This window comes from Phyllobates terribilis, unplaced genomic scaffold (genome assembly GCF_046119375.1).
Source record: "Phyllobates terribilis strain yellow unplaced genomic scaffold, ASM4611937v1 Scaffold_40__1_contigs__length_11209783, whole genome shotgun sequence".
NCBI classification, from domain to species: Eukaryota; Metazoa; Chordata; class Amphibia; order Anura; family Dendrobatidae; genus Phyllobates; species Phyllobates terribilis.
This window is the reverse complement of record NW_027362800.1, coordinates 4502328-4527801: the sequence shown is the minus strand read 5'-3', so window position 1 is coordinate 4527801 and position 25474 is coordinate 4502328. Positions and strand designations below refer to the sequence as shown.

The 25474-nt window shown below is 45.8% G+C and overlaps 17 non-coding genes and 3 pseudogenes across 17 annotated transcripts; all 20 read left to right on the top strand.

Moving 5' to 3' along the window:
• Positions 1 to 949: 949 nt before the first annotated feature.
• LOC141187467 (U2 spliceosomal RNA) lies at positions 950 to 1140 on the top strand. Its single transcript, XR_012261650.1, has one exon. It is a non-coding gene; the product is annotated as a U2 spliceosomal RNA (small nuclear RNA).
• A 1123-nt stretch (positions 1141 to 2263) lies between these two features.
• On the top strand, positions 2264 to 2454 carry LOC141187466 (U2 spliceosomal RNA). The gene has a single exon (XR_012261649.1). It is a non-coding gene; the product is annotated as a U2 spliceosomal RNA (small nuclear RNA).
• A 1121-nt stretch (positions 2455 to 3575) lies between these two features.
• Positions 3576 to 3766, top strand: LOC141187465 (U2 spliceosomal RNA). The gene has a single exon (XR_012261648.1). It is a non-coding gene; the product is annotated as a U2 spliceosomal RNA (small nuclear RNA).
• Positions 3767 to 4887: 1121 nt separating this feature from the next.
• LOC141186112 (U2 spliceosomal RNA) lies at positions 4888 to 5003 on the top strand (annotated as a pseudogene).
• A 524-nt stretch (positions 5004 to 5527) lies between these two features.
• On the top strand, positions 5528 to 5709 carry LOC141185635 (U2 spliceosomal RNA). Its single transcript, XR_012260277.1, has one exon. It is a non-coding gene; the product is annotated as a U2 spliceosomal RNA (small nuclear RNA).
• A 1122-nt stretch (positions 5710 to 6831) lies between these two features.
• On the top strand, positions 6832 to 7022 carry LOC141187464 (U2 spliceosomal RNA). The gene has a single exon (XR_012261647.1). It is a non-coding gene; the product is annotated as a U2 spliceosomal RNA (small nuclear RNA).
• A 1120-nt stretch (positions 7023 to 8142) lies between these two features.
• Positions 8143 to 8333, top strand: LOC141187463 (U2 spliceosomal RNA). The gene has a single exon (XR_012261646.1). It is a non-coding gene; the product is annotated as a U2 spliceosomal RNA (small nuclear RNA).
• Positions 8334 to 9454: 1121 nt separating this feature from the next.
• On the top strand, positions 9455 to 9645 carry LOC141187460 (U2 spliceosomal RNA). Its single transcript, XR_012261644.1, has one exon. It is a non-coding gene; the product is annotated as a U2 spliceosomal RNA (small nuclear RNA).
• A 1122-nt stretch (positions 9646 to 10767) lies between these two features.
• Positions 10768 to 10866, top strand: LOC141186156 (U2 spliceosomal RNA; annotated as a pseudogene).
• A 981-nt stretch (positions 10867 to 11847) lies between these two features.
• Positions 11848 to 12041, top strand: LOC141185697 (U2 spliceosomal RNA). The gene has a single exon (XR_012260331.1). It is a non-coding gene; the product is annotated as a U2 spliceosomal RNA (small nuclear RNA).
• A 1120-nt stretch (positions 12042 to 13161) lies between these two features.
• Positions 13162 to 13352, top strand: LOC141187459 (U2 spliceosomal RNA). Its single transcript, XR_012261643.1, has one exon. It is a non-coding gene; the product is annotated as a U2 spliceosomal RNA (small nuclear RNA).
• Positions 13353 to 14473: 1121 nt separating this feature from the next.
• LOC141187458 (U2 spliceosomal RNA) lies at positions 14474 to 14664 on the top strand. Its single transcript, XR_012261642.1, has one exon. It is a non-coding gene; the product is annotated as a U2 spliceosomal RNA (small nuclear RNA).
• A 1120-nt stretch (positions 14665 to 15784) lies between these two features.
• Positions 15785 to 15975, top strand: LOC141185422 (U2 spliceosomal RNA). Its single transcript, XR_012260086.1, has one exon. It is a non-coding gene; the product is annotated as a U2 spliceosomal RNA (small nuclear RNA).
• Positions 15976 to 17101: 1126 nt separating this feature from the next.
• Positions 17102 to 17292, top strand: LOC141184979 (U2 spliceosomal RNA). Its single transcript, XR_012259684.1, has one exon. It is a non-coding gene; the product is annotated as a U2 spliceosomal RNA (small nuclear RNA).
• Positions 17293 to 18413: 1121 nt separating this feature from the next.
• LOC141187457 (U2 spliceosomal RNA) lies at positions 18414 to 18604 on the top strand. Its single transcript, XR_012261641.1, has one exon. It is a non-coding gene; the product is annotated as a U2 spliceosomal RNA (small nuclear RNA).
• A 1114-nt stretch (positions 18605 to 19718) lies between these two features.
• LOC141187456 (U2 spliceosomal RNA) lies at positions 19719 to 19909 on the top strand. The gene has a single exon (XR_012261640.1). It is a non-coding gene; the product is annotated as a U2 spliceosomal RNA (small nuclear RNA).
• A 1119-nt stretch (positions 19910 to 21028) lies between these two features.
• On the top strand, positions 21029 to 21219 carry LOC141184781 (U2 spliceosomal RNA). The gene has a single exon (XR_012259504.1). It is a non-coding gene; the product is annotated as a U2 spliceosomal RNA (small nuclear RNA).
• A 1126-nt stretch (positions 21220 to 22345) lies between these two features.
• On the top strand, positions 22346 to 22536 carry LOC141187455 (U2 spliceosomal RNA). The gene has a single exon (XR_012261639.1). It is a non-coding gene; the product is annotated as a U2 spliceosomal RNA (small nuclear RNA).
• Positions 22537 to 23656: 1120 nt separating this feature from the next.
• Positions 23657 to 23748, top strand: LOC141186295 (U2 spliceosomal RNA; annotated as a pseudogene).
• A 794-nt stretch (positions 23749 to 24542) lies between these two features.
• Positions 24543 to 24730, top strand: LOC141185973 (U2 spliceosomal RNA). The gene has a single exon (XR_012260545.1). It is a non-coding gene; the product is annotated as a U2 spliceosomal RNA (small nuclear RNA).
• The last annotated feature ends 744 nt before the right edge of the window (positions 24731 to 25474 follow it).

The window sequence follows — 25474 nt, the reverse complement described above, 5'->3', positions numbered from 1 at the left end:
CAACTGTGCATTGCATTGCCATGTAATGTAATGTAATGCAATGCTATCTATCTAGCTCTCCCTCTATACTTCCTTTTGGATAAACAGACATATTAGGCAAGCATTTTGGAGCTTTCACCTAAATAACTACAGGTGGTGAGATAAGCTGCACAATATAATTGACCTTTCAGTATATTGTTGCACACACACCATCTATTTAGCAAATGCCCTTGTTATCAACAGCAGCCTTTTAAACTCACCTGAGCTAACAGGTATGTGAGCTGGTTACTCTGCTGTGCTTAAAATTTCTTTTTTGGTTTGCTACAATGCCTTTTCTGAAACATTGTCTCCCTCTGCTGGAACACTGACTTCTTTCATTTAATGCCTGCAGACTATAAAAGAGAAACCAACCCAAAAAGTTTGGTTGATTAGTCTGTGGCATTCTTTTAAACTGTTGCTTATGGCGGTCTCTGTGAGCTTCTCAGTGACATTCAGCCATCCAGGTATCCCGCCTGCAGTAGACGGAATGTGGCAATGGAACGCTGGCTGCGCGTGTCATAATAGGCTCTGAGCCTTTATATACCTGCGCACAGCAGCAGCCACCTTCAGTCTGCTGCTGGACAGCCAGCAGCAGCAGCAGCAGCAGGAGAGGTAATTAATCAGCAACCCTCCTGCTAAGGGTAGACAGCTGCTCGTTCCACCCCCCCCCCGCCTTAATTGGTTCTCCTCCCTTCCAACGGTGTTGAGGCGGGTGGGAACAGCCGGGGGTTGAGGGTACTGTGCTAAAAGAGGTGGAGTTATGCAGATCTAAAACGCGTGGATTGCAGCAGCAGCAAGCCGAAAAGTGCAGGCATGTGAGGGATCTAGAGGTTGACAGCATGTCTTCTTAACGGGAGTCCAGGTGGCCATCTCCACAAATGGACTTTTCAGAATCCTTGGGTGGCACCGTAGTCGGAAACCAATTCTGGTTATCGCTTCTCGGCCTTTTGGCTAAGATCAAGTGTAGTATCTGTTCTTATCAGTTTAATATCTGATACGTCCCCTATCTGGGGACCATATATTAAATGGATTTTTAGAACAGGGAGATGGAAAAAGAGCTTGCTCTGTCCACTCCACGCATTGACCTGGTATTGCAGTATCTCCAGGACCGGTGCACCCCTTCTTTAATGCAGTTTCTAAAATCAGAAAGAATTGAATTCAATGCTTTTTGTTCATTTTGCTTGTTTGTCGGATTTTGGGATGGACTCTTTGGCTTTGCTTTTCTTCTCTTCATTGGATTTTTCATGTTAAAAGTTGCAGAAGCCAGATGACAAGCTCATTTTGGTTCAACTTCAGCAACTGTGCATTGCATTGCCATGTAATGTAATGTAATGCAATGCTATCTATCTAGCTCTCCCTCTATACTTCCTTTTGAATAAACAGACATATTAGGCAAGCATTTTGGAGCTTTCACCTAAATAACTACAGGTGGTGAGATAAGCTGCACAATATAATTGACCTTTCAGTATATTGTTGCACACACACCATCTATTTAGCAAATGCCCTTGTTATCAACAGCAGCCTTTTAAACTCACCTGAGCTAACAGGTATGTGAGCTGGTTACTCTGCTGCGCTTAAAATTTCTTTTTTGGTTTGCTACAATGCCTTTTCTGAAATGTTGTCTCCCTCTGCTGGAACACTGACTTCTTTCATTTAATGCCTGCAGACTATAAAAGAGAAACCAACCCAAAAAGTTTGGTTGATTAGTCTGTGGCATTCTTTTAAACTGTTGCTTATGGCGGTCTCTGTGAGCTTCTCAGTGACATTCAGCCATCCAGGTATCCCGCCTGCAGTAGACGGAATGTGGCAATGGAACGCTGGCTGCGCGTGTCATAATAGGCTCTGAGCTTTTATATACCTGCGCACAGCAGCAGCCACCTTCAGTCTGCTGCTGGACAGCCAGCAGCAGCAGCAGCAGCAGGAGAGGTAATTAATCAGCAACCCTCCTGCTAAGGGTAGACAGCTGCTCGTTCCACCCCCCCCCCGCCTTAATTGGTTCTCCTCCCTTCCAACGGTGTTGAGGCGGGTGGGAACAGCCGGGGGTTGAGGGTACTGTGCTAAAAGAGGTGGAGTTATGCAGATCTAAAACGCGTGGATTGCAGCAGCAGCAAGCCGAAAAGTGCAGGCATGTGAGGGATCTAGAGGTTGACAGCATGTCTTCTTAACGGGAGTCCAGGTGGCCATCTCCACAAATGGACTTTTCAGAATCCTTGGGTGGCACCGTAGTCGGAAACCAATTCTGGTTATCGCTTCTCGGCCTTTTGGCTAAGATCAAGTGTAGTATCTGTTCTTATCAGTTTAATATCTGATACGTCCCCTATCTGGGGACCATATATTAAATGGATTTTTAGAACAGGGAGATGGAAAAAGAGCTTGCTCTGTCCACTCCACGCATTGACCTGGTATTGCAGTATCTCCAGGACCGGTGCACCCCTTCTTTAATGCAGTTTCTAAAATCAGAAAGAATTGAATTCAATGCTTTTTGTTCATTTTGCTTGTTTGTCGGATTTTGGGATGGACTCTTTGGCTTTGCTTTTCTTCTCCTCATTGGATTTTTCATGTTAAAAGTTGCAGAAGCCAGATGACAAGCTCATTTTGGTTCAACTTCAGCAACTGTGCATTGCATTGCCATGTAATGTAATGTAATGCAATGCTATCTATCTAGCTCTCCCTCTATACTTCCTTTTGGATAAACAGACATATTAGGCAAGCATTTTGGAGCTTTCACCTAAATAACTACAGGTGGTGAGATAAGCTGCACAATATAATTGACCTTTCAGTATATTGTTGCACACACACCATCTATTTAGCAAATGCCCTTGTTATCAACAGCAGCCTTTTAAACTCACCTGAGCTAACAGGTATGTGAGCTGGTTACTCTGCTGCGCTTAAAATTTCTTTTTTGGTTTGCTACAATGCCTTTTCTGAAACGTTGTCTCCCTCTGCTGGAACACTGACTTCTTTCATTTAATGCCTGCAGACTATAAAAGAGAAACCAACCCAAAAAGTTTGGTTGATTAGTCTGTGGCATTCTTTTAAACTGTTGCTTATGGCGGTCTCTGTGAGCTTCTCAGTGACATTCAGCCATCCAGGTATCCCGCCTGCAGTAGACGGAATGTGGCAATGGAACGCTGGCTGCGCGTGTCATAATAGGCTCTGAGCCTTTATATACCTGCGCACAGCAGCAGCCACCTTCAGTCTGCTGCTGGACAGCCAGCAGCAGCAGCAGCAGGAGAGGTAATTAATCAGCAACCCTCCTGCTAAGGGTAGACAGCTGCTCGTTCCAACCCCCCCCCCGCCTTAATTGGTTCTCCTCCCTTCCAACGGTGTTGAGGCGGGTGGGAACAGCCGGGGGTTGAGGGTACTGTGCTAAAAGAGGTGGAGTTATGCAGATCTAAAACGCGTGGATTGCAGCAGCAGCAAGCCGAAAAGTGCAGGCATGTGAGGGATCTAGAGGTTGACAGCATGTCTTCTTAACGGGAGTCCAGGTGGCCATCTCCACAAATGGACTTTTCAGAATCCTTGGGTGGCACCGTAGTCGGAAACCAATTCTGGTTATCGCTTCTCGGCCTTTTGGCTAAGATCAAGTGTAGTATCTGTTCTTATCAGTTTAATATCTGATACGTCCCCTATCTGGGGACCATATATTAAATGGATTTTTAGAACAGGGAGATGGAAAAAGAGCTTGCTCTGTCCACTCCACGCATTGACCTGGTATTGCAGTATCTCCAGGACCGGTGCACCCCTTCTTTAATGCAGTTTCTAAAATCAGAAAGAATTGAATTCAATGCTTTTTGTTCATTTTGCTTGTTTGTCGGATTTTGGGATGGACTCTTTGGCTTTGCTTTTCTTCTCCTCATTGGATTTTTCATGTTAAAAGTTGCAGAAGCCAGATGACAAGCTCATTTTGGTTCAACTTCAGCAACTGTGCATTGCATTGCCATGTAATGTAATGTAATGCAATGCTATCTATCTAGCTCTCCCTCTATACTTCCTTTTGGATAAACAGACATATTAGGCAAGCATTTTGGAGCTTTCACCTAAATAACTACAGGTGGTGAGATAAGCTGCACAATATAATTGACCTTTCAGTATATTGTTGCACACACACCATCTATTTAGCAAATGCCCTTGTTATCAACAGCAGCCTTTTAAACTCACCTGAGCTAACAGGTATGTGAGCTGGTTACTCTGCTGCGCTTAAAATTTCTTTTTTGGTTTGCTACAATGCCTTTTCTGAAACGTTGTCTCCCTCTGCTGGAACACTGACTTCTTTCATTTAATGCCTGCAGACTATAAAAGAGAAACCAACCCAAAAAGTTTGGTTGATTAGTCTGTGGCATTCTTTTAAACTGTTGCTTATGGCGGTCTCTGTGAGCTTCTCAGTGACATTCAGCCATCCAGGTATCCCGCCTGCAGTAGACGGAATGTGGCAATGGAACGCTGGCTGCGCGTGTCATAATAGGCTCTGAGCCTTTATATACCTGCGCACAGCAGCAGCAACCTTCAGTCTGCTGTTGGACAGCCAGCAGCAGCAGCAGCAGGAGAGGTAATTAATCAGCAACCCTCCTGCTAAGGGTAGACAGCTGCTCGTTCCACCCCCCCCCCCGCCTTAATTGGTTCTCCTCCCTTCCAACGGTGTTGAGGCGGGTGGGAACAGCCGGGGGTTGAGGGTACTGTGCTAAAAGAGGTGGAGTTATGCAGATCTAAAACGCGTGGATTGCAGCAGCAGCAAGCCGAAAAGTGCAGGCATGTGAGGGATCTAGAGGTTGACAGCATGTCTTCTTAACGGGAGTCCAGGTGGCCATCTCCACAAATGGACTTTTCAGAATCCTTGGGTGGCACCGTAGTCGGAAACCAATTCTGGTTATCGCTTCTCGGCCTTTTGGCTAAGATCAAGTGTAGTATCTTTTGAAAAGGCAGTTTTGTCCTTGGGCTGCCCTAGTAAATTGATGCATATTACACACTGGTTTGGTGCACTTGTTAGTACGCCAGGTGGCTCATAGAGTTATCTGATGGAAAACATGGCCCTCCAGGATCGAAGTCACTAGGCTGGGTAAGTGTGAGGGCTTTGGAGCAATGTGCCCCAGGAGTAGGCGCCCTGGTGGGAGTCCAAGCTTACTGGGACTGGGAACCCCAGAAAGACTTGGCTTCGTAGCACGCCGCACCTTTGCCAATCATACTTTCTGAGCAACCCCCCCTATTCCTGGCCTCCGGGCTAGGAAGGGGAATTTTTATAAACCCGGTCGGAGGTCCGGTCAGCTTTGGGCTGAGAAACCAACACAGGCTCCAGCTCCACTAGGGTGGCAGCCTAGATGGAAGCTGGGAGCACGAAAACGGCTCTTCTCCGGCTTCGGCTAGGGAGAGCATCGGAGATCCCTGACCCTCGCTGTGGCCTTCTGGCTTGGAGGGATGGGGATGGTTTATTGGGGACCCTCTCCTCCGGGAAGGGTCCACATGAATCCTCGCCTCGTGCGCTGTTTTGGTGTGACTTCGGTCACATTTTTCAGTGCCTTGGATGCAGCTTCAATCAAAAAATCTGTTCTTATCAGTTTAATATCTGATACGTCCCCTATCTGGGGACCATATATTAAATGGATTTTTAGAACAGGGAGATGGAAAAAGAGCTTGCTCTGTCCACTCCACGCATTGACCTGGTATTGCAGTATCTCCAGGACCGGTGCACCCCTTCTTTAATGCAGTTTCTAAAATCAGAAAGAATTGAATTCAATGCTTTTTGTTCATTTTGCTTGTTTGTCGGATTTTGGGATGGACTCTTTGGCTTTGCTTTTCTTCTCCTCATTGGATTTTTCATGTTAAAAGTTGCAGAAGCCAGATGACAAGCTCATTTTGGTTCAACTTCAGCAACTGTGCATTGCATTGCCATGTAATGTAATGTAATGCAATGCTATCTATCTAGCTCTCCCTCTATACTTCCTTTTGGATAAACAGACATATTAGGCAAGCATTTTGGAGCTTTCACCTAAATAACTACAGGTGGTGAGATAAGCTGCACAATATAATTGACCTTTCAGTATATTGTTGCACACACACCATCTATTTAGCAAATGCCCTTGTTATCAACAGCAGCCTTTTAAACTCACCTGAGCTAACAGGTATGTGAGCTGGTTACTCTGCTGCGCTTAAAATTTCTTTTTTGGTTTGCTACAATGCCTTTTCTGAAACGTTGTCTCCCTCTGCTGGAACACTGACTTCTTTCATTTAATGCCTGCAGACTATAAAAGAGAAACCAACCCAAAAAGTTTGGTTGATTAGTCTGTGGCATTCTTTTAAACTGTTGCTTATGGCGGTCTCTGTGAGCTTCTCAGTGACATTCAGCCATCCAGGTATCCCGCCTGCAGTAGACGGAATGTGGCAATGGAACGCTGGCTGCGCGTGTCATAATAGGCTCTGAGCCTTTATATACCTGCGCACAGCAGCAGCCACCTTCAGTCTGCTGCTGGACAGCCAGCAGCAGCAGCAGCAGGAGAGGTAATTAATCAGCAACCCTCCTGCTAAGGGTAGACAGCTGCTCGTTCCACCCCCCCCCCCTGCCTTAATTGGTTCTCCTCCCTTCCAACGGTGTTGAGGCGGGTGGGAACAGCCGGGGGTTGAGGGTACTGTGCTAAAAGAGGTGGAGTTATGCAGATCTAAAACGCGTGGATTGCAGCAGCAGCAAGCCGAAAAGTGCAGGCATGTGAGGGATCTAGAGGTTGACAGCATGTCTTCTTAACGGGAGTCCAGGTGGCCATCTCCACAAATGGACTTTTCAGAATCCTTGGGTGGCACCGTAGTCGGAAACCAATTCTGGTTATCGCTTCTCGGCCTTTTGGCTAAGATCAAGTGTAGTATCTGTTCTTATCAGTTTAATATCTGATACGTCCCCTATCTGGGGACCATATATTAAATGGATTTTTAGAACAGGGAGATGGAAAAAGAGCTTGCTCTGTCCACTCCACGCATTGACCTGGTATTGCAGTATCTCCAGGACCGGTGCACCCCTTCTTTAATGCAGTTTCTAAAATCAGAAAGAATTGAATTCAATGCTTTTTGTTCATTTTGCTTGTTTGTCGGATTTTGGGATGGACTCTTTGGCTTTGCTTTTCTTCTCCTCATTGGATTTTTCATGTTAAAAGTTGCAGAAGCCAGATGACAAGCTCATTTTGGTTCAACTTCAGCAACTGTGCATTGCATTGCCATGTAATGTAATGTAATGCAATGCTATCTATCTAGCTCTCCCTCTATACTTCCTTTTGGATAAACAGACATATTAGGCAAGCATTTTGGAGCTTTCACCTAAATAACTACAGGTGGTGAGATAAGCTGCACAATATAATTGACCTTTCAGTATATTGTTGCACACACACCATCTATTTAGCAAATGCCCTTGTTATCAACAGCAGCCTTTTAAACTCACCTGAGCTAACAGGTATGTGAGCTGGTTACTCTGCTGCGCTTAAAATTTCTTTTTTGGTTTGCTACAATGCCTTTTCTGAAACGTTGTCTCCCTCTGCTGGAACACTGACTTCTTTCATTTAATGCCTGCAGACTATAAAAGAGAAACCAACCCAAAAAGTTTGGTTGATTAGTCTGTGGCATTCTTTTAAACTGTTGCTTATGGCGGTCTCTGTGAGCTTCTCAGTGACATTCAGCCATCCAGGTATCCCGCCTGCAGTAGACGGAATGTGGCAATGGAACGCTGGCTGCGCGTGTCATAATAGGCTCTGAGCCTTTATATACCTGCGCACAGCAGCAGCCACCTTCAGTCTGCTGCTGGACAGCCAGCAGCAGCAGCAGCAGGAGAGGTAATTAATCAGCAACCCTCCTGCTAAGGGTAGACAGCTGCTCGTTCCATCCCCCCCCTGCCTTAATTGGTTCTCCTCCCTTCCAACGGTGTTGAGGCGGGTGGGAACAGCCGGGGGTTGAGGGTACTGTGCTAAAAGAGGTGGAGTTATGCAGATCTAAAACGCGTGGATTGCAGCAGCAGCAAGCCGAAAAGTGCAGGCATGTGAGGGATCTAGAGGTTGACAGCATGTCTTCTTAACGGGAGTCCAGGTGGCCATCTCCACAAATGGACTTTTCAGAATCCTTGGGTGGCACCGTAGTCGGAAACCAATTCTGGTTATCGCTTCTCGGCCTTTTGGCTAAGATCAAGTGTAGTATCTGTTCTTATCAGTTTAATATCTGATACGTCCCCTATCTGGGGACCATATATTAAATGGATTTTTAGAACAGGGAGATGGAAAAAGAGCTTGCTCTGTCCACTCCACGCATTGACCTGGTATTGCAGTATCTCCAGGACCGGTGCACCCCTTCTTTAATGCAGTTTCTAAAATCAGAAAGAATTGAATTCAATGCTTTTTGTTCATTTTGCTTGTTTGTCGGATTTTGGGATGGACTCTTTGGCTTTGCTTTTCTTCTCCTCATTGGATTTTTCATGTTAAAAGTTGCAGAAGCCAGATGACAAGCTCATTTTGGTTCAACTTCAGCAACTGTGCATTGCATTGCCATGTAATGTAATGTAATGCAATGCTATCTATCTAGCTCTCCCTCTATACTTCCTTTTGGATAAACAGACATATTAGGCAAGCATTTTGGAGCTTTCACCTAAATAACTACAGGTGGTGAGATAAGCTGCACAATATAATTGACCTTTCAGTATATTGTTGCACACACACCATCTATTTAGCAAATGCCCTTGTTATCAACAGCAGCCTTTTAAACTCACCTGAGCTAACAGGTATGTGAGCTGGTTACTCTGCTGCGCTTAAAATTTCTTTTTTGGTTTGCTACAATGCCTTTTCTGAAACGTTGTCTCCCTCTGCTGGAACACTGACTTCTTTCATTTAATGCCTGCAGACTATAAAAGAGAAACCAACCCAAAAAGTTTGGTTGATTAGTCTGTGGCATTCTTTTAAACTGTTGCTTATGGCGGTCTCTGTGAGCTTCTCAGTGACATTCAGCCATCCAGGTATCCCGCCTGCAGTAGACGGAATGTGGCAATGGAACGCTGGCTGCGCGTGTCATAATAGGCTCTGAGCCTTTATATACCTGCGCACAGCAGCAGCCACCTTCAGTCTGCTGCTGGACAGCCAGCAGCAGCAGCAGCAGGAGAGGTAATTAATCAGCAACCCTCCTGCTAAGGGTAGACAGCTGCTCGTTCCACCCCCCCCCCCGCCTTAATTGGTTCTCCTCCCTTCCAACGGTGTTGAGGCGGGTGGGAACAGCCGGGGGTTGAGGGTACTGTGCTAAAAGAGGTGGAGTTATGCAGATCTAAAACGCGTGGATTGCAGCAGCAGCAAGCCGAAAAGTGCAGGCATGTGAGGGATCTAGAGGTTGACAGCATGTCTTCTTAACGGGAGTCCAGGTGGCCATCTCCACAAATGGACTTTTCAGAATCCTTGGGTGGCACCGTAGTCGGAAACCAATTCTGGTTATCGCTTCTCGGCCTTTTGGCTAAGATCAAGTGTAGTATCTGTTCTTATCAGTTTAATATCTGATACGTCCCCTATCTGGGGACCATATATTAAATGGATTTTTAGAACAGGGAGATGGAAAAAGAGCTTGCTCTGTCCACTCCACGCATTGACCTGGTATTGCAGTATCTCCAGGACCGGTGCACCCCTTCTTTAATGCAGTTTCTAAAATCAGAAAGAATTGAATTCAATGCTTTTTGTTCATTTTGCTTGTTTGTCGGATTTTGGGATGGACTCTTTGGCTTTGCTTTTCTTCTCCTCATTGGATTTTTCATGTTAAAAGTTGCAGAAGCCAGATGACAAGCTCATTTTGGTTCAACTTCAGCAACTGTGCATTGCATTGCCATGTAATGTAATGTAATGCAATGCTATCTATCTAGCTCTCCCTCTATACTTCCTTTTGGATAAACAGACATATTAGGCAAGCATTTTGGAGCTTTCACCTAAATAACTACAGGTGGTGAGATAAGCTGCACAATATAATTGACCTTTCAGTATATTGTTGCACACACACCATTTATTTAGCAAATGCCCTTGTTATCAACAGCAGCCTTTTAAACTCACCTGAGCTAACAGGTATGTGAGCTGGTTACTCTGCTGCGCTTAAAATTTCTTTTTTGGTTTGCTACAATGCCTTTTCTGAAACGTTGTCTCCCTCTGCTGGAACACTGACTTCTTTCATTTAATGCCTGCAGACTATAAAAGAGAAACCAACCCAAAAAGTTTGGTTGATTAGTCTGTGGCATTCTTTTAAACTGTTGCTTATGGCGGTCTCTGTGAGCTTCTCAGTGACATTCAGCCATCCAGGTATCCCGCCTGCAGTAGACGGAATGTGGCAATGGAACGCTGGCTGCGCGTGTCATAATAGGCTCTGAGCCTTTATATACCTGCGCACAGCAGCAGCCACCTTCAGTCTGCTGCTGGACAGCCAGCAGCAGCAGCAGCAGGAGAGGTAATTAATCAGCAACCCTCCTGCTAAGGGTAGACAGCTGCTCGTTCCACCCCCCCCCCCCGCCTTAATTGGTTCTCCTCCCTTCCAACGGTGTTGAGGCGGGTGGGAACAGCCGGGGGTTGAGGGTACTGTGCTAAAAGAGGTGGAGTTATGCAGATCTAAAACGCGTGGATTGCAGCAGCAGCAAGCCGAAAAGTGCAGGCATGTGAGGGATCTAGAGGTTGACAGCATGTCTTCTTAACGGGAGTCCAGGTGGCCATCTCCACAAATGGACTTTTCAGAATCCTTGGGTGGCACCGTAGTCGGAAACCAATTCTGGTTATCGCTTCTCGGCCTTTTGGCTAAGATCAAGTGTAGTATCTTTTGAAAAGGCAGTTTTGTCCTTGGGCTGCCCTAGTAAATTGATGCATATTACACACTGGTTTGGTGCCCTTGTTAGTACGCCAGGTGGCTCATAGAGTTATCTGATGGAAAACATGGCCCTCCAGGATCGAAGTCACTAGGCTGGGTAAGTGTGAGGGCTTTGGAGCAATGTGCCCCAGGAGTAGGCGCCCTGGTGGGAGTCCAAGCTTACTGGGACTGGGAACCCCAGAGAGACTTGGCTTCGTAGCACGCCGCACCTTTGCCAATCATACTTTCTGAGCAACCCCCCCTATTCCTGGCCTCCGGGCTAGGAAGGGGAATTTTTATAAACCCGGTCGGAGGTCCGGTCAGCTTTGGGCTGAGAAACCAACACAGGCTCCAGCTCCACTAGGGTGGCAGCCTAGATGGAAGCTGGGAGCACGAAAACGGCTCTTCTCCGGCTTCGGCTAGGGAGAGCATCGGAGATCCCTGACCCTCGCTGTGGCCTTCTGGCTCGGAGGGATGGGGATGGTTTATTGGGGACCCTCTCCTCCGGGAAGGGTCCACATGAATCCTCCCCTCGTGCGCTGTTTTGGTGTGACTTCGGTCACATTTTTCAGTGCCTTGGATGCAGCTTCAATCAAAAATCTGTTCTTATCAGTTCGCCAGGAACCGGCTCATCTTGAGGAGGGAGAGGATGTCCATCCAGGACTGCCGCAGGCTGATCCACAGCCTGCTCAGAGACTATTCCTTCGTGGACGGTCCGGAGGACGAGGATGAGGACTAAACCCCTCCTCCCCCTCTCCCCTTATGTGTCTTGTCTTTCAATAAAGCTTCGGGCCTGTGATTTTCCCCTCCCCATCCCCTTTTTCCCAATCCCCATCCCTTATCACGGTTCGTCGTACTGTATTGATTGACATGCTTTTTCTTTCAGATTGAGTGTTTTGTGTAGCATAGGGGTGTGATGTGTCTAGTTAGTGCGTCGTATCCTCATGCTATGTAAATATGATGTAGAATTCTGTGTGTACTGGGCTGCGGCACTGTACACTGTCTGTTAACTTATTTTTTGTGCTAATAAAAGATATATTCAATCAAAAAAATCTGTTCTTATCAGTTTAATATCTGATACGTCCCCTATCTGGGGACCATATATTAAATGGATTTTTAGAACAGGGAGATGGAAAAAGAGCTTGCTCTGTCCACTCCACGCATTGACCTGGTATTGCAGTATCTCCAGGACCGGTGCACCCCTTCTTTAATGCAGTTTCTAAAATCAGAAAGAATTGAATTCAATGCTTTTTGTTCATTTTGCTTGTTTGTCGGATTTTGGGATGGACTCTTTGGCTTTGCTTTTCTTCTCCTCATTGGATTTTTCATGTTAAAAGTTGCAGAAGCCAGATGACAAGCTCATTTTGGTTCAACTTCAGCAACTGTGCATTGCATTGCCATGTAATGTAATGTAATGCAATGCTATCTATCTAGCTCTCCCTCTATACTTCCTTTTGGATAAACAGACATATTAGGCAAGCATTTTGGAGCTTTCACCTAAATAACTACAGGTGGTGAGATAAGCTGCACAATATAATTGACCTTTCAGTATATTGTTGCACACACACCATCTATTTAGCAAATGCCCTTGTTATCAACAGCAGCCTTTTAAACTCACCTGAGCTAACAGGTATGTGAGCTGGTTACTCTGCTGCGCTTAAAATTTCTTTTTTGGTTTGCTACAATGCCTTTTCTGAAACGTTGTCTCCCTCTGCTGGAACACTGACTTCTTTCATTTAATGCCTGCAGACTATAAAAGAGAAACCAACCCAAAAAGTTTGGTTGATTAGTCTGTGGCATTCTTTTAAACTGTTGCTTATGGCGGTCTCTGTGAGCTTCTCAGTGACATTCAGCCATCCAGGTATCCCGCCTGCAGTAGACGGAATGTGGCAATGGAACGCTGGCTGCGCGTGTCATAATAGGCTCTGAGCCTTTATATACCTGCGCACAGCAGCAGCCACCTTCAGTCTGCTGCTGGACAGCCAGCAGCAGCAGCAGCAGGAGAGGTAATTAATCAGCAACCCTCCTGCTAAGGGTAGACAGCTGCTCGTTCCACCCCCCCCCCGTCTTAATTGGTTCTCCTCCCTTCCAACGGTGTTGAGGCGGGTGGGAACAGCCGGGGGTTGAGGGTACTGTGCTAAAAGAGGTGGAGTTATGCAGATCTAAAACGCGTGGATTGCAGCAGCAGCAAGCCGAAAAGTGCAGGCATGTGAGGGATCTAGAGGTTGACAGCATGTCTTCTTAACGGGAGTCCAGGTGGCCATCTCCACAAATGGACTTTTCAGAATCCTTGGGTGGCACCGTAGTCGGAAACCAATTCTGGTTATCGCTTCTCGGCCTTTTGGCTAAGATCAAGTGTAGTATCTGTTCTTATCAGTTTAATATCTGATACGTCCCCTATCTGGGGACCATATATTAAATGGATTTTTAGAACAGGGAGATGGAAAAAGAGCTTGCTCTGTCCACTCCACGCATTGACCTGGTATTGCAGTATCTCCAGGACCGGTGCACCCCTTCTTTAATGCAGTTTCTAAAATCAGAAAGAATTGAATTCAATGCTTTTTGTTCATTTTGCTTGTTTGTCGGATTTTGGGATGGACTCTTTGGCTTTGCTTTTCTTCTCCTCATTGGATTTTTCATGTTAAAAGTTGCAGAAGCCAGATGACAAGCTCATTTTGGTTCAACTTCAGCAACTGTGCATTGCATTGCCATGTAATGTAATGTAATGCAATGCTATCTATCTAGCTCTCCCTCTATACTTCCTTTTGGATAAACAGACATATTAGGCAAGCATTTTGGAGCTTTCACCTAAATAACTACAGGTGGTGAGATAAGCTGCACAATATAATTGACCTTTCAGTATATTGTTGCACACACACCATCTATTTAGCAAATGCCCTTGTTATCAACAGCAGCCTTTTAAACTCACCTGAGCTAACAGGTATGTGAGCTGGTTACTCTGCTGCGCTTAAAATTTCTTTTTTGGTTTGCTACAATGCCTTTTCTGAAACGTTGTCTCTCTCTGCTGGAACACTGACTTCTTTCATTTAATGCCTGCAGACTATAAAAGAGAAACCAACCCAAAAAGTTTGGTTGATTAGTCTGTGGCATTCTTTTAAACTGTTGCTTATGGCGGTCTCTGTGAGCTTCTCAGTGACATTCAGCCATCCAGGTATCCCGCCTGCAGTAGACGGAATGTGGCAATGGAACGCTGGCTGCGCGTGTCATAATAGGCTCTGAGCCTTTATATACCTGCGCACAGCAGCAGCCACCTTCAGTCTGCTACTGGACAGCCAGCAGCAGCAGCAGCAGGAGAGGTAATTAATCAGCAACCCTCCTGCTAAGGGTAGACAGCTGCTCGTTCCACCCCCCCCCCCGCCTTAATTGGTTCTCCTCCCTTCCAACGGTGTTGAGGCGGGTGGGAACAGCCGGGGGTTGAGGGTACTGTGCTAAAAGAGGTGGAGTTATGCAGATCTAAAACGCGTGGATTGCAGCAGCAGCAAGCCGAAAAGTGCAGGCATGTGAGGGATCTAGAGGTTGACAGCATGTCTTCTTAACGGGAGTCCAGGTGGCCATCTCCACAAATGGACTTTTCAGAATCCTTGGGTGGCACCGTAGTCGGAAACCAATTCTGGTTATCGCTTCTCGGCCTTTTGGCTAAGATCAAGTGTAGTATCTGTTCTTATCAGTTTAATATCTGATACGTCCCCTATCTGGGGACCATATATTAAATGGATTTTTAGAACAGGGAGATGGAAAAAGAGCTTGCTCTGTCCACTCCACGCATTGACCTGGTATTGCAGTATCTCCAGGACCGGTGCACCCCTTCTTTAATGCAGTTTCTAAAATCAGAAAGAATTGAATTCAATGCTTTTTGTTCATTTTGCTTGTTTGTCGGATTTTGGGATGGACTCTTTGGCTTTGCTTTTCTTCTCCTCATTGGATTTTTCATGTTAAAAGTTGCAGAAGCCAGATGACAAGCTCATTTTGGTTCAACTTCAGCAACTGTGCATTGCATTGCCATGTAATGTAATGTAATGCAATGCTATCTATCTAGCTCTCCCTCTATACTTCCTTTTGGATAAACAGACATATTAGGCAAGCATTTTGGAGCTTTCACCTAAATAACTACAGGTGGTGAGATAAGCTGCACAATATAATTGACCTTTCAGTATATTGTTGCACACACACCATCTATTTAGCAAATGCCCTTGTTATCAACAGCAGCCTTTTAAACTCACCTGAGCTAACAGGTATGTGAGCTGGTTACTCTGCTGCGCTTAAAATTTCTTTTTTGGTTTGCTACAATGCCTTTTCTGAAACGTTGTCTCCCTCTGCTGGAACACTGACTTCTTTCATTTAATGCCTGCAGACTATAAAAGAGAAACCAACCCAAAAAGTTTGGTTGATTAGTCTGTGGCATTCTTTTAAACTGTTGCTTATGGCGGTCTCTGTGAGCTTCTCAGTGACATTCAGCCATCCAGGTATCCCGCCTGCAGTAGACGGAATGTGGCAATGGAACGCTGGCTGCGCGTGTCATAATAGGCTCTGAGCCTTTATATACCTGCGCACAGCAGCAGCCACCTTCAGTCTGCTGCTGGACAGCCAGCAGCAGCAGCAGCAGGAGAGGTAATTAATCAGCAACCCTCCTGCTAAGGGTAGACAGCTGCTCGTTCCACCCCCCCCCCGCCTTAATTGGTTCTCCTCCCTTCCAACGGTGTTGAGGCGGGTGGGAACAGCCGGGGGTTGAGGGTACTGTGCTAAAAGAGGTGGAGTTATGCAGATCTAAAACGCGTGGATTGCAGCAGCAGCAAGCCGAAAAGTGCAGGCATGTGAGGGATCTAGAGGTTGACAGCATGTCTTCTTAACGGGAGTCCAGGTGGCCATCTCCACAAATGGACTTTTCAGAATCCTTGGGTGGCACCGTAGTCGGAAACCAATTCTGGTTATCGCTTCTCGGCCTTTTGGCTAAGATCAAGTGTAGTATCTGTTCTTATCAATTTAATATCTGATACGTCCCCTATCTGGGGACCATATATTAAATGGATTTTTAGAACAGGGAGATGGAAAATGAGCTTGCTCTGTCCACTCCACGCATTGACCTGGTATTGCAGTATCTCCAGGACCGGTGCACCCCTTCTTTAATGCAGTTTCTAAAATCAGAAAGAATTGAATTCAATGCTTTTGTTCATTTTGCTTGTTTGTCGGATTTTGGGATGGACTCTTTGGCTTTGCTTTTCTTCTCCTCATTGGATTTTTCATGTTAAAAGTTGCAGAAGCCAGATGACAAGCTCATTTTGGTTCAACTTCAGCAACTGTGCATTGCATTGCCATGTAATGTAATGTAATGCAATGCTATCTATCTAGCTCTCCCTCTATACTTCCTTTTGGATAAACAGACATATTAGGCAAGCATTTTGGAGCTTTCACCTGAATAACTACAGGTGGTGAGATAAGCTGCACAATATAATTGACCTTTCAGTATATTGTTGCACACACACCATCTATTTAGCAAATGCCCTTGTTATCAACAGCAGCCTTTTAAACTCACCTGAGCTAACAGGTATGTGAGCTGGTTACTCTGCTGCGCTTAAAATTTCTTTTTTGGTTTGCTACAATGCCTTTTCTGAAACGTTGTCTCCCTCTGCTGGAACACTGACTTCTTTCATTTAATGCCTGCAGACTATAAAAGAGAAACCAACCCAAAAAGTTTGGTTGATTAGTCTGTGGCATTCTTTTAAACTGTTGCTTATGGCGGTCTCTGTGAGCTTCTCAGTGACATTCAGCCATCCAGGTATCCCGCCTTCAGTAGACGGAATGTGGCAATGGAACGCTGGCTGCGCGTGTCATAATAGGCTCTGAGCCTTTATATACCTGCGCACAGCAGCAGCCACCTTCAGTCTGCTGCTGGACAGCCAGCAGCAGCAGCAGCAGGAGAGGTAATTAATCAGCAACCCTCCTGCTAAGGGTAGACAGCTGCTCGTTCCACCCCAGACCCCCCCCCCGCCTTAATTGGTTCTCCTCCCTTCCAACGGTGTTGAGGCGGGTGGGAACAGCCGGGGGTTGATGGTACTGTGCTAAAAGAGGTGGAGTTATGCAGATCTAAAACGCGTGGATTGCAGCAGCAGCAAGCCGAAAAGTGCAGGCATGTGAGGGATCTAGAGGTTGACAGCATGTCTTCTTAACGGGAGTCCAGGTGGCCATCTCCACAAATGGACTTTTCAGAATCCTTGGGTGGCACCGTAGTCGGAAACCAATTCTGGTTATCGCTTCTCGGCCTTTTGGCTAAGATCAAGTGTAGTATCTGTTCTTATCAGTTTAATATCTGATACGTCCCCTATCTGGGGACCATATATTAAATGGATTTTTAGAACAGGTAGATGGAAAAAGAGCTTGCTCTGTCCACTCCACGCATTGACCTGGTATTGCAGTATCTCCAGGACCGGTGCACCCCTTCTTTAATGCAGTTTCTAAAATCAGAAAGAATTGAATTCAATGCTTTTTGTTCATTTTGCTTGTTTGTCGGATTTTGGGATGGACTCTTTGGCTTTGCTTTTCTTCTCCTCATTGGATTTTTCATGTTAAAAGTTGCAGAAGCCAGATGACAAGCTCATTTTGGTTCAACTTCAGCAACTGTGCATTGCATTGCCATGTAATGTAATGTAATGCAATGCTATCTATCTAGCTCTCCCTCTATACTTCCTTTTGGATAAACAGACATATTAGGCAAGCATTTTGGAGCTTTCACCTAAATAACTACAGGTGGTGAGATAAGCTGCACAATATAATTGACCTTTCAGTATATTGTTGCACACACACCATCTATTTAGCAAATGCCCTTGTTATCAACAGCAGCCTTTTAAACTCACCTGAGCTAACAGGTATGTGAGCCGGTTACTCTGCTGCGCTTAAAATTTCTTTTTTGGTTTGCTACAATGCCTTTTCTGAAACGTTGTCTCCCTCTGCTGGAACACTGACTTCTTTCATTTAATGCCTGCAGACTATAAAAGAGAAACCAACCCAAAAAGTTTGGTTGATTAGTCTGTGGCATTCTTTTAAACTGTTGCTTATGGCGGTCTCTGTGAGCTTCTCAGTGACATTCAGCCATCCAGGTATCCCGCCTGCAGTAGACGGAATGTGGCAATGGAACGCTGGCTGCGCGTGTCATAATAGGCTCTGAGCCTTTATATACCTGCGCACAGCAGCAGCCACCTTCAGTCTGCTGCTGGACAGCCAGCAGCAGCAGCAGCAGGAGAGGTAATTAATCAGCAACCCTCCTGCTAAGGGTAGACAGCTGCTCGTTCCACCCCCCCCCCCGCCTTAATTGGTTCTCCTCCCTTCCAACGGTGTTGAGGCGGGTGGGAACAGCCGGGGGTTGAGGGTACTGTGCTAAAAGAGGTGGAGTTATGCAGATCTAAAACGCGTGGATTGCAGCAGCAGCAAGCCGAAAAGTGCAGGCATGTGAGGGATCTAGAGGTTGACAGCATGTCGTCTTAACGGGAGTCCAGGTGGCCATCTCCACAAATGGACTTTTCAGAATCCTTGGGTGGCACCGTAGTCGGAAACCAATTCTGGTTATCGCTTCTCGGCCTTTTGGCTAAGATCAAGTGTAGTATCTGTTCTTATCAGTTTAATATCTGATACGTCCCCTATCTGGGGACCATATATTAAATGGATTTTTAGAACAGGGAGATGGAAAAAGAGCTTGCTCTGTCCACTCCACGCATTGACCTGGTATTGCAGTATCTCCAGGACCGGTGCACCCCTTCTTTAATGCAGTTTCTAAAATCAGAAAGAATTGAATTCAATGCTTTTTGTTCATTTTGCTTGTTTGTCGGATTTTGGGATGGACTCTTTGGCTTTGCTTTTCTTCTCCTCATTGGATTTTTCATGTTAAAAGTTGCAGAAGCCAGATGACAAGCTCATTTTGGTTCAACTTCAGCAACTGTGCATTGCATTGCCATGTAATGTAATGTAATGCAATGCTATCTATCTAGCTCTCCCTCTATACTTCCTTTTGGATAAACAGACATATTAGGCAAGCATTTTGGAGCTTTCACCTAAATAACTACAGGTGGTGAGATAAGCTGCACAATATAATTGACCTTTCAGTATATTGTTGCACACACACCATCTATTTAGCAAATGCCCTTGTTATCAACAGCAGCCTTTTAAACTCACCTGAGCTAACAGGTATGTGAGCTGGTTACTCTGCTGCGCTTAAAATTTCTTTTTTGGTTTGCTACAATGCCTTTTCTGAAACGTTGTCTCCCTCTGCTGGAACACTGACTTCTTTCATTTAATGCCTGCAGACTATAAAAGAGAAACCAACCCAAAAAGTTTGGTTGATTAGTCTGTGGCATTCTTTTAAACTGTTGCTTATGGCGGTCTCTGTGAGCTTCTCAGTGACATTCAGCCATCCAGGTATCCCACCTGCAGTAGACGGAATGTGGCAATGGAACGCTGGCTGCGCGTGTCATAATAGGCTCTGAGCCTTTATATACCTGCGCACAGCAGCAGCCACCTTCAGTCTGCTGCTGGACAGCCAGCAGCAGCAGGAGAGGTAATTAATCAGCAACCCTCCTGCTAAGGGTAGACAGCTGCTCGTTCCACCCCCCCCCCGCCTTAATTGGTTCTCCTCCCTTCCAACGGTGTTGAGGCGGGTGGGAACAGCCGGGGGTTGAGGGTACTGTGCTAAAAGAGGTGGAGTTATGCAGATCTAAAACGCGTGGATTGCAGCAGCAGCAAGCCGAAAAGTGCAGGCATGTGAGGGATCTAGAGGTTGACAGCATGTCTTCTTAACGGGAGTCCAGGTGGCCATCTCCACAAATGGACTTTTCAGAATCCTTGGGTGGCACCGTAGTCGGAAACCAATTCTGGTTATCGCTTCTCGGCCTTTTGGCTAAGATCAAGTGTAGTATCTGTTCTTATCAGTTTAATATCTGATACGTCCCCTATCTGGGGACCATATATTAAATGGATTTTTAGAACAGGGAGATGGAAAAAGAGCTTGCTCTGTCCACTCCACGCATTGACCTGGTATTGCAGTATCTCCAGGACCGGTGCACCCCTTCTTTAATGCAGTTTCTAAAATCAGAAAGAATTGAATTCAATGCTTTTTGTTCATTTTGCTTGTTTGTCGGATTTTGGGATGGACTCTTTGGCTTTGCTTTTCTTCTCCTCATTGGATTTTTCATGTTAAAAGTTGCAGAAGCCAGATGACAAGCTCATTTTGGTTCAACTTCAGCAACTGTGCATTGCATTGCCATGTAATGTAATGTAATACAATGCTATCTATCTAGCTCTCCCTCTATACTTCCTTTTGGATAAACAGACATATTAGGCAAGCATTTTGGAGCTTTCACCTAAATAACTACAGGTGGTGAGATAAGCTGCACAATATAATTGACCTTTCAGTATATTGTTGCACACACACCATCTATTTAGCAAATGCCCTTGTTATCAACAGCAGCCTTTTAAACTCACCTGAGCTAACAGGTATGTGAGCTGGTTACTCTGCTGCGCTTAAAATTTCTTTTTTGGTTTGCTACAATGCCTTTTCTGAAACGTTGTCTCCCTCTGCTGGAACACTGACTTCTTTCATTTAATGCCTGCAGACTATAAAAGAGAAACCAACCCAAAAAGTTTGGTTGATTAGTCTGTGGCATTCTTTTAAACTGTTGCTTATGGCGGTCTCTGTGAGCTTCTCAGTGACATTCAGCCATCCAGGTATCCCGCCTGCAGTAGACAGAATGTGGCAATGGAACGCTGGCTGCGCGTGTCATAATAGGCTCTGAGCCTTTATATACCTGCGCACAGCAGCAGCCACCTTCAGTCTGCTGCTGGACAGCCAGCAGCAGCAGCAGCAGGAGAGGTAATTAATCAGCAACCCTCCTGCTAAGGGTAGACAGCTGCTCGTTCCACCCCCCCCCGCCTTAATTGGTTCTCCTCCCTTCCAACGGTGTTGAGGCGGGTGGGAACAGCCGGGGGTTGAGGGTACTGTGCTAAAAGAGGTGGAGTTATGCAGATCTAAAACGCGTGGATTGCAGCAGCAGCAAGCCGAAAAGTGCAGGCATGTGAGGGATCTAGAGGTTGACAGCATGTCTTCTTAACGGGAGTCCAGGTGGCCATCTCCACAAATGGACTTTTCAGAATCCTTGGGTGGCACCGTAGTCGGAAACCAATTCTGGTTATCGCTTCTCGGCCTTTTGGCTAAGATCAAGTGTAGTATCTGTTCTTATCAGTTTAATATCTGATACGTCCCCTATCTGGGGACCATATATTAAATGGATTTTTAGAACAGGGAGATGGAAAAAGAGCTTGCTCTGTCCACTCCACGCATTGACCTGGTATTGAAGTATCTCCAGGACCGGTGCACCCCTTCTTTAATGCAGTTTCTAAAATCAGAAAGAATTGAATTCAATGCTTTTTGTTCATTTTGCTTGTTTGTCGGATTTTGGGATGGACTCCTTGGCTTTGCTTTTCTTCTCCTCATTGGATTTTTCATGTTAAAAGTTGCAGAAGCCAGATGACAAGCTCATTTTGGTTCAACTTCAGCAACTGTGCATTGCATTGCCATGTAATGTAATGTAATGCAATGCTATCTATCTAGCTCTCCCTCTATACTTCCTTTTGGATAAACAGACATATTAGGCAAGCATTTTGGAGCTTTCACCTAAATAACTATAGGTGGTGAGATAAGCTGCACAATATAATTGACCTTTCAGTATATTGTTGCACACACACCATCTATTTAGCAAATGCCCTTGTTATCAACAGCAGCCTTTTAAACTCACCTGAGCTAACAGGTATGTGAGCTGGTTACTCTGCTGCGCTTAAAATTTCTTTTTTGGTTTGCTACAATGCCTTTTCTGAAACGTTGTCTCCCTCTGCTGGAACACTGACTTCTTTCATTTAATGCCTGCAGACTATAAAAGAGAAACCAACCCAAAAAGTTTGGTTGATTAGTCTGTGGCATTCTTTTAAACTGTTGCTTATGGCGGTCTCTGTGAGCTTCTCAGTGACATTCAGCCATCCAGGTATCCCGCCTGCAGTAGACGGAATGTGGCAATGGAACGCTGGCTGCGCGTGTCATAATAGGCTCTGAGCCTTTATATACCTGCGCACAGCAGCAGCCACCTTCAGTCTGCTGCTGGACAGCCAGCAGCAGCAGCAGCAGGAGAGGTAATTAATCAGCAACCCTCCTGCTAAGGGTAGACAGCTGCTCGTTCCACCCCCCCCCCCCCCCCGCCTTAATTGGTTCTACTCCCTTCCAACGGTGTTGAGGCGGGTGGGAACAGCCGGGGGTTGAGGGTACTGTGCTAAAAGAGGTGGAGTTATGCAGATCTAAAACGCGTGGATTGCAGCAGCAGCAGGCCGAAAAGTGCAGGCATGTGAGGGATCTAGAGGTTGACAGCATGTCTTCTTAACGGGAGTCCAGGTGGCCATCTCCACAAATGGACTTTTCAGAATCCTTGGGTGGCACCGTAGTCGGAAACCAATTCTGGTTATCGCTTCTCGGCCTTTTGGCTAAGATCAAGTGTAGTATCTGTTCTTATCAGTTTAATATCTGATACGTCCCCTATCTGGGGACCATATATTAAATGGATTTTTAGAACAGGGAGATGGAAAAAGAGCTTGCTCTGTCCACTCCACGCATTGACCTGGTATTGCAGTATCTCCAGGACCGGTGCACCCCTTCTTTAATGCAGTTTCTAAAATCAGAAAGAATTGAATTCAATGCTTTTTGTTCATTTTGCTTGTTTGTCGGATTTTGGGATGGACTCTTTGGCTTTGCTTTTCTTCTCCTCATTGGATTTTTCATGTTAAAAGTTGCAGAAGCCAGATGACAAGCTCATTTTGGTTCAACTTCAGCAACTGTGCATTGCATTGCCATGTAATGTAATGTAATGCAATGCTATCTATCTAGCTCTCCCTCTATACTTCCTTTTGGATAAACAGACATATTAGGCAAGCATTTTGGAGCTTTCACCTAAATAACTACAGGTGGTGAGATAAGCTGCACAATATAATTGACCTTTCAGTATATTGTTGCACACACACCATCTATTTAGCAAATGCCCTTGTTATCAACAGCAGCCTTTTAAACTCACCTGAGCTAACAGGTATGTGAGCTGGTTACTCTGCTGCGCTTAAAATTTCTTTTTTGGTTTGCTACAATGCCTTTTCTGAAACGTTGTCTCCCTCTGCTGGAACACTGACTTCTTTCATTTAATGCCTGCAGACTATAAAAGAGAAACCAACCCAAAAAGTTTGGTTGATTAGTCTGTGGCATTCTTTTAAACTGTTGCTTATGGCGGTCTCTGTGAGCTTCTCAGTGACATTCAGCCATCCAGGTATCCCGCCTGCAGTAGACGGAATGTGGCAATGGAACGCTGGCTGCGCGTGTCATAATAGGCTCTGAGCCTTTATATACCTGCGCACAGCAGCAGCCACCTTCAGTCTGCTGCTGGACAGCCAGCAGCAGCAGCAGCAGGAGAGGTAATTAATCAGCAACCCTCCTGCTAAGGGTAGACAGCTGCTCGTTCCACCCCCCCCCCGCCTTAATTGGTTCTCCTCCCTTCCAACGGTGTTGAGGCGGGTGGGAACAGCCGGGGGTTGAGGGTACTGTGCTAAAAGAGGTGTAGTTATGCAGATCTAAAACGCGTGGATTGCAGCAGCAGCAAGCCGAAAAGTGCAGGCATGTGAGGGATCTAGAGGTTGACAGCATGTCTTCTTAACGGGAGTCCAGGTGGCCATCTCCACAAATGGACTTTTCAGAATCCTTGGGTGGCACCGTAGTCGGAAACCAATTCTGGTTATCGCTTCTCGGCCTTTTGGCTAAGATCAAGTGTAGTATCTTTCGAAAAGGCGGTTTTGGATGTTGGCCGCCCTAGTAGATTGATACATTATGCACACTGGGGTTTAGGCGCTTCTTAGTACGCCAGGTGGCTAATATAGTCATCTGGTGGAAAGCATGGCCCCCCAGGATCGACGCCATTGGGCCGGGGAAGATCGAAAGCCCGAAGTGTGAAGTGCCCCAGGAGTGGTGACCCTGGGGTGCCTTGACTCACTGGGATTGGGAACCCCACTTGAGTTTATGGCACATTTGCACAAGCACTTCAAATTTTCTTTCTTCGCACACACCCTTATTCCGGGCCTTCTGGCCTTAGGATGGGGAATTTTTCAATTCCCGGTCGAAGGTCCGGGCAGTATTATACTGTGAAACCTTCACTATTTATTTAATTTCTTTGTCACTGTGTGTCCACTTATTCACGTGTGTCACGTCCTACTAGGATTTTGTCGGGATGCGGTTCCCTTACGGGTTCCTCTCTTGGCAGGTCTAGGGGTGGAGTGTGTGGCCATCAGGTTCCGCTCCCCCCTGAACCCCCCTGGCTCTCCTCTTTCGGGAGGAGAGCGTTGTTGGCTCCCCTCTTTCGGGAGGGGAGCACAGTCTTTGGCTCCCAGTGCCTTGCTCGGGTGAGAACTCGGGCAGGTGCTGGGGGTAAGATTGGGTCGCCTCTGACTTCGGTTGGAGGTGGCTTTTTGTCCCTGTTCCTCGCTGTGGCCTTTTGGCTCGGAGGGACGGGGAATGGTTTGGGGGACCCTTCTCCTTTTGGAGAGGGTTTCAAGAAGACCAGCATCCTAGTGCACTTTTTTTGTGGCACTTGTCACTTTTTTAAGCGCACTCGGGTTTTGTACACGAATTCGGGCTTTCGATAAAAAAAAAAAAAAAAAAAAATCTGTTCTTATCAGTTTAATATCTGATACGTCCCCTATCTGGGGACCATATATTAAATGGATTTTTAGAACAGGGAGATGGAAAAAGAGCTTGCTCTGTCCACTCCACGCATTGACCTGGTATTGCAGTATCTCCAGGACCGGTGCACCCCTTCTTTAATGCAGTTTCTAAAATCAGAAAGAATTGAATTCAATGCTTTTTGTTCATTTTGCTTGTTTGTCGGATTTTGGGATGGACTCTTTGGCTTTGCTTTTCTTCTCCTCATTGGATTTTTCATGTTAAAAGTTGCAGAAGCCAGATGACAAGCTCATTTTGGTTCAACTTCAGCAACTGTGCATTGCATTGCCATGTAATGTAATGTAATGCAATGCTATCTATCTAGCTCTCCCTCTATACTTCCTTTTGGATAAACAGACATATTAGGCAAGCATTTTGGAGCTTTCACCTAAATAACTACAGGTGGTGAGATAAGCTGCACAATATAATTGACCTTTCAGTATATTGTTGCACACACACCATCTATTTAGCAAATGCCCTTGTTATCAACAGCAGCCTTTTAAACTCACCTGAGCTAACAGGTATGTGAGCTGGTTACTCTGCTGCGCTTAAAATTTCTTTTTTGGTTTGCTACAATGCCTTTTCTGAAACGTTGTCTCCCTCTGCTGGAACACTGACTTCTTTCATTTAATGCCTGCAGACTATAAAAGAGAAACCAACCCAAAAAGTTTGGTTGATTAGTCTGTGGCATTCTTTTAAACTGTTGCTTATGGCGGTCTCTGTGAGCTTCTCAGTGACATTCAGCCATCCAGGTATCCCGCCTGCAGTAGACGGAATGTGGCAATGGAACGCTGGCTGCGCGTGTCATAATAGGCTCTGAGCCTTTATATACCTGCGCAC